At 31.0% G+C, this 8,909-nt stretch overlaps 2 pseudogenes; both read right to left on the bottom strand.

The window, feature by feature from the left end:
* Positions 1-5,957: 5,957 nt before the first annotated feature.
* Positions 5,958-8,909, bottom strand: part of LOC123891676 — a 44,311-nt pseudogene continuing 41,359 nt past the window's right edge.
* On the bottom strand, positions 7,873-8,823 carry LOC123890124 (annotated as a pseudogene).

Below are 8,909 nucleotides of genomic sequence, written 5' to 3'. Positions count from 1 at the left end.
TAGACGTGGATCCAGTGTCGCGCGCGTACGGAAGGACCATGGTTACAGACCGTTGATTTCCATCAGACAGCCAAGATGTGATCTCATTAAGACTGTCTGATCAATCAGACAGCCCAGATCATCCTGATCTATCAGATCATCCTGTCTGCGCCACACTAGATTATAAGCTGGAGAGAGAAAATTTTGCTTTTGAAAAAGGCAGCCACGTGTCAGCATATGAATGAGTCTGCGTGATTTTTTTCATTTTATACTTTAAACTCGATTATTTCGTCGTAAATTAATTTTTTTTTTTTATTTTTTATACCAAAATTCATAATTTTTTTTTCTCTACAAATAGAGACTTGGTTCGTTTGATTTGGACACCGAAAAAAAAACGCAATTTTTCACTACTTTAAACTCGATTATTTCGTCGTAAATTAATTTTTTATTTTTTATACCAAAATTCATAATTTTTTTTTTCCTACAAATAGAGACTTGGTTCGTTTGATTTGGACACCGAAATCCTTCTGAAACCATTTATATGGTAGAATGGTTTCAGAGAGTTGTAATCTGAAACCATTTTGCTGGTAGAATGGTTTCAGTAAGTTGATTATTAGTTATTTGCTTCTGAAACCATTTAGCTTGTAGAATGGTTGCACATAGTTGTATTCTGAAACCATTTTACTGGTAGAATGGTTTCAGTGAGTAATTTATTAATTGTGTTTGCTTCTGAAACCATTTATCTGGTAGAATGGTTTCAGAGAGTTGTAATCTGAAACCATTTTGCTGGTAGAATGGTTTCAGTAAGTTGATTATTAGTTATTTGCTTCTGAAACCATTTAGCTTGTAGAATGGTTGCACATAGTTGTATTCTGAAACCATTTTACTGGTAGAATGGTTTCAGTGAGTAATTTATTAATTGTGTTTGCTTCTGAAACCATTTATCTGGTAGAATGGTTTCAGAGAGTTGTAATCTGAAACCATTTTGCTGGTAGAATGGTTTCAGTAAGTTGATTATTAGTTATTTGCTTCTGAAACCATTTAGCTTGTAGAATGATTGCACATTGTTGTATTCTGAAACCATTTATCTGGTACAATGGTTTCAGAGAGTTGTAATCTGAAACCATTTTGCTGGTAGAATGGTTTCAGTAAGTTGATTATTAGTTATTTGCTTCTGAAACCATTTAGCTTGTAGAATGGTTGCACATAGTTGTATTCTGAAACCATTTTACTGGTAGAATGGTTTCAGTGAGTAATTTATTAATTGTGTTTGCTTCTGAAACCATTTATCTGGTAGAATGGTTTCAGAGAGTTGTAATCTGAAACCATTTTGCTGGTAGAATGGTTTCAGTAAGTTGATTATTAGTTATTTGATGAGATTAAGGTAGTGAAAAATTGGGTTTTTTTTTTCTGTGTCCAAATCAAACGAACCAAGTCTCTATTTGTAGAGAAAAAAAAATTATGAATTTTGGTATAAAAAATAAAAAATAAAAAATTAATTTACGACGAAATAATCGAGTTTAAAGTAGTGAAAAATTGCGTTTTTTTTTTCGGTGTCCAAATCAAACAAACCAAGTCTCTATTTGTAGAGAAAAAAAAATTATGAATTTTGGTATAAAAAATAAAAAATAAAAAATTAATTTACGACGAAATAATCGAGTTTAAAGTATAAAATGAAAAAAAATTAACGCAGCCAATCACATCATGACACGTGGCCTGCCTTTTTCAGAATTTTCTCTCTCCGCGTCATCCAGCAAGCACCACGCGCGTTTGTCGGCGCGTGTGATGCACGCGCGCTGATCTTGTCCACTAACACGCTGCCACGTGTCCTGGGGGGGGAAAAAGAAATGGGGGCGCGTGTACTGTTGCGTAAAATTACAGAAATGCCCCTGTTGCTCTATTCTTCCAAAAAATTAAAAAATGGGTATTTTTGTCCAACTCAAAAGGTGCACCTTGCTAATTTAGACCCAACTGGGTCTAAATTAGCAGCCCCCATATATATATATATATATATATATATATATATATATATATATATATATATATATAGTTTAACTTCGGATAATAATATTCACCCCTCCCTCCCTGTATTTAACCCATGGAGGCGGCCTCAATGGTCCCCTGTTTTCCTACTCTATATTCTCTATTGTCCTGTTCCTCCGAATCTCTTTGTTGATGTCGATAAGATCTTCTTATTTTCATGTTGAATAGATTCTAATAGAAGAAAAAAAAAGATTATAAAAATTACAATAACCATTGTTAGATAATAGAAATATAAAAGACATTTATAATACAATAACCACAATGAGAAAAAAATTGATAATAATATAGTAGGAACAAATTAAATTTTACATTTTGTGTGATATGAGTCAACATTCATTCGCTAGCACATAATATATTCATCTATGGACCATTTTAACAGAATTTGAACAAAAATTGCAAAGGAATTAAGAATGCAAAAATAATGAAATTGAAACAAAGAGTGAAAGAATGAGAATAAGAAAATATAATAATGTAGAAGAATAGTGAAAATTGGAGTAAATATGCATGGTAGAGAAATGAAGTAAGTACTTGATATGTTTCTTCTCATTGTGTGCTTTTTGTTTCAAATGTATTCCTCCATTTTCTATTTGTTGTGGTTACTGATTTATTCCTGAATATATTAACTGTTATATAGAATGGTTTGTTTTTTGGTGATCAATGAGCGGTTGTTAATATGAGGGAGGAGAATGGAACAAATAAAGAGAAACTACTTGTGTAGTTGGTTTTGAAAGTTAAAGAAAATATGGTTTTGGAAGTTAGAGTGTCAATAAGGGTAATTTGGGATTTTTAAAAAAAGGCTACACCAAAAGAAAAGTATTCCCTTTATTATTGTTATAGATATATATATATATATATATATATATATGAAGTCATATAGCTATGAATATTAATGAGAAAGAAAAATAAGAACATGAGATTAGAGTATTCTCCATTAACAATATATTTTGAGATGAGAGTATTCTCCCTTAACAATATATTTTTTTCTCTGTATAAACATAAAAAGAAACAAAAATAAGAACATGAGAGTATTCTCCACTTCCACTAATAATATATTTTTTTCTCCGTATAAACATAAAAATATATCCCATCAAATTCCATAATATCAAAAACATAAAAAATCATTTCAGAAAATTGTTTCTACCTTTAAAGTTATGTTCAGATCATCTTGTAGATATGAGTCTCTTAACACACTCCTCACGTCCAACATTATTGGGCTTGGAATATAGATATAAATGGTAAATGTCTCGGTAACAGAAATCTGATAGTATGTGGTCCAACAAATTTTGGAGGAGACTCTGATACATATCATCTTAGAATTTTGAGTTCGGTCTAACTCAATCTTACAAAATTAGCTTATAAGGTAAGAATTGTCTTTTAATAAACTCATGTTCAGACAATATAATGTCTGATATGAGACTTTAAGAATGACTACTACTCTTCACATCTAATATGAGACTTTAACTATGATGACTCTTCACGGGACCAAAATATTTATTTACAAAATGTAAAATATGTTAACTATGTGTGTCTAAAAGAAGATCACACAATCCACCTTCTATTTATAATGATGATAATGATGGTGCAATAATTACATTCAAGGAAAGTTATAAACTTATAATAATTATAAATACTACTAACAAATAGAGAACTACGGTTTGATCCCTTACAATTGCGATCGGGAGGGACTGAAACTACTTGATATCAAAACTGATCCCCAAGTCAAATTAAGTAGTTCAGTAGACCTAATATTAATGGTAAAAATAAAAAAGAAATACTAACAAATACTCCGACTTTTAACACAAGATAAAGTAGAGTTAAATTCAACATAGAAAAATAAAACAAAATAAATAAATAATTGGTGCATTGAGTAAATTGATAAAATGACAACACAGAACTTGTAATTTAGTCACACAAAACACTTAGCGGAAAAAATCGGGGCTAGTCAAAGAAGGGATAATACAATTGAACCCAAAAAAATAAAAAAAATATTATTTCTAATAAATATGTAAAACTTAAATTGCATAGAATATAGAAAGGAGAATAGTTCTTTCCATATAGAAAATAGTAAAAGCAAATTTTGATATTTGATATGAAGATATTAATTAATGAACCAAATCGTAAGATGAAAAATATCATACCACTATGTGTGTTTGGTTTGACGGTAAAAAGAATTGAGTTTGACATAATTAAGTTTGAGATAATTGATTTTGGTTAAAAATGAATTGCACAAAATTGATTTATGTTTGCATACATTTACTAAAAGTGATTTTCACCAATTTATATTGTTTGGATAGTTTAAATCAAAATTGCTTTTAGGGTGGCTAATTTACCAAAATGAGTTTTAATTTAACTAACAATTAATAGTAAAAAATCCACAATTAAAAAATTATGAAAAATAAAAAATAAAAAATACTCCAACTATCTCCATTTCTCTGGAATGTTCCCTTTACCATTTCCATGCTCTTCTTCTCTCATCTCTTAGTATTCTTCCGTTCATATCTCACCATCACAAAATATTCCTCTCATGAAACAACTATTCTGCAACGACGATTAATTTCTCAACTTCGTTTTTCTTCAACACAAACCCTCGATCTCTCCAAATCAATGAATGATATTTCTCAATAAATTACCATTTTTACTCTCACAATTCTCTAATTTCAAGTTACAATATCGCCGCCTTGCCGCAAGCACCCTCCCCTCTGGCCTCTGCCTTGTCGTTTCATCCTTCTCAGTGAATCTATTGATTTTGGGTGAAGAACCTCTTATTTTCTCTTCCATTCTATTAATAATGAATCAAAGATGGACTTCAGAAGGGCAAAAGAGTCAAAATTGACAAATTAACAGTGACATAATACATGTGGTGGAGACGCGATTTTCAGAAGCTAGGATTTGGAGCTTCTCCTAGAATTGATTTTGGAGCACATAATCGATTTGAAAACAGAAAGCCAAACATATTCAAAAAGTGAAAAATCACATTTAGAGCTAAAAACGTGCGTTTGTATTTCTAACGTGCAAAATAGCCATCATACATTAAAAAAAAAAATGGGTCTAGTAGTCTGTGGCTAGAAATTTCACCTTTTTAAGATGGATAAGTGGAGTGTCCGGGATTCAAATCCTGGCTCCTACATATAAAATGTTGATATCTCTATCAACTGAGCTAAGCTCACGGAAACCAAAGATAAATATTTCTAACTCTACCGTGAAAACATAAGAGTTTTCAATATAGTTTTCAAATTCATATCTTATGGATGGACATGAAAAGAAGTTCACCATAACATAATCTTCACTATCTAAAGTTCAAATACACCAAAGGAAGATCAAGAAACCAACACAAATTTGGAATATAAAAAAAACACTACAAAGTTTATTACTAACCATTAATAATAATATAATAAAGTTAATTAGTATCAAACTTACTAAATTACCCTAAATATTCTTAATAAAATTTCTAATTTTTGATTAAAAATATACACGGGACCATTATTAGTCACTAAAACATCAAAAATTGAATAAATAAGTTTACAAGAAATACTAATTAACACAATAATTCCACTTATATTTTAATAATATTATATAACAAATTTTAAATATTGAATTTTAAAAGAAATAACATAACCCAATAGTACAATAAAAATTAAAGATTATTAATCAAAGTCAGGTGTCCTTTCTACCATTTCCACTTCATTCTCCACTTCTCTAGAAACTTCAATTGTTTCAATTTTCATGTTCAAACTTACCCATTCTACCATTTCACTTCCCCATTTCTCAATTTTCTTCTCCAATCACACAACTATTTCCTTGATGTTGTTGTTTATATGTTTATTGTTTAACTCAATTTCACGTTGTTGCAAATACAGAGGGGATGAATGATAAATAAACCCGGGTCATGATTTTGGCCTCACTGATTCACTATAAGAGCAATAAAGGAAGAAAAGGAGTTATGTAACTGTCAACAAACCATAAATGAAGAATTGATTTTGGCTTCAATGCAGAAGCTACGATTTGCTGCTTCTAATAGAATCGATTTAACACAAGAGAATCACGTTGAAGGACAGAAATCCAAACAAGATCCTAAGATGAGAAAATCACATTGAAGGGTGAAAACGTGCATAAAAGGGCTGCAAACGCCAAACCAAACATACACAAAGAATTTAAGAACCAAATCAATTATCTTTGTTCAATTTTTTTCCATGTTTGGGTCAAAACTGAACCAAACCCGACCCCTATTGGTTCGGGTACCAGTTTCATGCCATTCAAAAGCGATCGCCCGAGATCTGAACCAAATTATCATTTACTTATGATTTATTTCAGATTAATTTTCATAGGTTATCAGTGTAAAAAATTTTACACTGTCGACAAATCACAACCACTATCCACTTATATGTGTGGCTTTAGAAATAGTTATGGTTAAAGTCAAACATTTTCAATAATCCAATGGTTATGATTAATTGAGAGTGTAAAAAACCTTTACACCGATAATATATAAATTAAATATTTCACATTATATTAGTAGGTTTTATATCTCCATTTGTGGGTGTAAGGAGGGTGTGACGAGAGTTCCACATTGAATGAAATATGATCTGGAAGTGTATATAAGTGGGATGCACATCTCATTACAAGTCACATTTTGTAGGGCCGAGTTAAGTTAAATCCAAGTTGCCAAAGTTGTATTTTGTTGATATTGGATAGTTGACATCCTAGTTGTGATAGAGGCTGCGAAGTCCCCCATGGTTACAAGGTCGTTTACTAGAATAGACCGGGGGGAACTTAGGGTTCTCTATCTCTAGTTACAACTATTTCCCTCTCTCATCAGTGTCCCATATCGCAGGGTTTCAGTTTCACTCACTAGTTTCATTAACATGGGTTGGAGATGTAAAACTAAACTAATTTGCAAATTTGAAATTACATATTCCTTCCAGTAACAATAAGAAACCTCATCTGTTCAATTGTTTATTATTCTATCCAGTGGCGTCAATTAAAGGTTTGTGGTGAACCATATTCTATCCTGTTGTGTAGTCAAATTTTTAAATTTGCTGTAATCTCACATTTCTTGACGCATGCATGCTTTCTAGATCATTAATGAAGGATTATCAAAGACATACCCGTTCAGGGGTCTTAAGCATCAAACCATGTTCAAAAGCAACACCAAGGTCAATGTGAACAACCTCTGCAGTGGTCTGATCAATTAAAATATTCATCGAATGCCGATCTCCAAGGCCAACAATATAACCAACCTGATATCAACAAACTAATGAATATACGAAGGACTGTGAATGAGATAATCGATGTAGATCACAGATTCCTGACTGAAAATAATCATATTTCAGATAGCAAATTCTTCGAAACTATTTTGAAATAAAATAAATCTAATATAGGATGTGATGGATTTGGAACAAAAAATGGGCAATATCATATGAAGTAGTTCAGAAGTGTCTTGTATTCATTGCATCTGCAACACAGCTACACCACGAAGGCTAGATGTTTGCCATCAAAATTGGGAAAATGAAAAAGAATATAAAAACTTCAAACAAGTGCACTGGAAAAGGACTTTAAAAGACTTTTTTGGCAAAACAAAATCCTGAAGATTTTAAAGATTTCGTGAGATTTTATTGATTTTGTGGGATTGTAAATGACTTTTTTTAAATGACTTTTTACAATCAAGATTCTTAAACAGGATGTTGATGGATTTACAATACAGACTTTTCAGATTTCAAACTACTTTATAGATTGTTATGATTTCGAATAACTAATTGAATTTTTTAAGATTTTGAAGAATTCATTGAATTTTAAGCAAAAAAATTACAAAAGTGAATAAAAAGGATGATAACTTTTTTTTTGGTGCATATAATTCTAACTTTTTATTTATTACATAAATAAATTCTAAAGTTTGAATAAAGCAAATAAAAACGAAATTTTTTATAGCAATATTCATTATTGCCTAAAAAAATAGTAACAAAGTGATTATAAATCCATGATTTTCTAAGTAGCATTTCTCCACATATCTGAACCTATACTAGTCCTCCATAAATTTGCATCTTCTCGTTCCTGCTCTTGTGTTTGAACAATGGGTTCATAATTATTGTCTTCATGATTTGGTAACACTGAAGATGAGGATGAAAACTCATCCGTAGGTTCGATGAAAACTCATCCGTAGGTTCGACTGGAAATTCATCTGAACGACATTCTTTACGAAGAAAATTATGAAGTGCTGCGCATGCCAACACAAGCTCCGCTTGTGCCTTAAATGGAAATGGAGGCGCGGACTTAAAAATTGTGAACCGCGATTTAAAAACACCAAATATTCTCTCAATCACATTCCTTAAGGACGCATGTCGAAGATTGAATAATTCCTTTTCATTTTCAGGGTCATTACCATGACCTGCAAAATCTTGTAGATGATATCGTACACCTCGATATGGGGCTAAAAATTTGCGTCGATTTGGAAATCCACAATCCACCAAAAAATACTTACCTAATTACATAAGAAATGCATATAAAATTAGTATGAAACTGAAAATAGATAAAACACAGTTTAAAAATTGACGACTTACCTTGGGGTACTTTAAGTCCATTCCTCCTTATCAAAGCATCATTTAATAGCTTGGAATCATGTGTTGAACCCTCCCATCCGCTAAGAACGTACATGAATTCCAAATCAAAGTTGCATGCAGCTAATACATTTTGTGATATATTTCCATGACGATCACGATAACCGATATAATATATAATTCAATAGAAAAATCAAACCTAATAAATAACATTATAATGAAAGGACAAGTAATAATAGTGATTTTTTGAATCAAAATAATAACAATAATATATAAAATAAAAACAATGAACCGTAAAGATTGTGTTTTTTTTGAATCAAAATAATAACAATAATATAT

The sequence above is a fragment of the Trifolium pratense genome, linkage group LG6, assembly GCF_020283565.1.
Source record: "Trifolium pratense cultivar HEN17-A07 linkage group LG6, ARS_RC_1.1, whole genome shotgun sequence".
NCBI lineage: Eukaryota > Viridiplantae > Streptophyta > Magnoliopsida > Fabales > Fabaceae > Trifolium > Trifolium pratense.
This window is presented reverse-complemented; position numbering and strand designations above follow the sequence as displayed.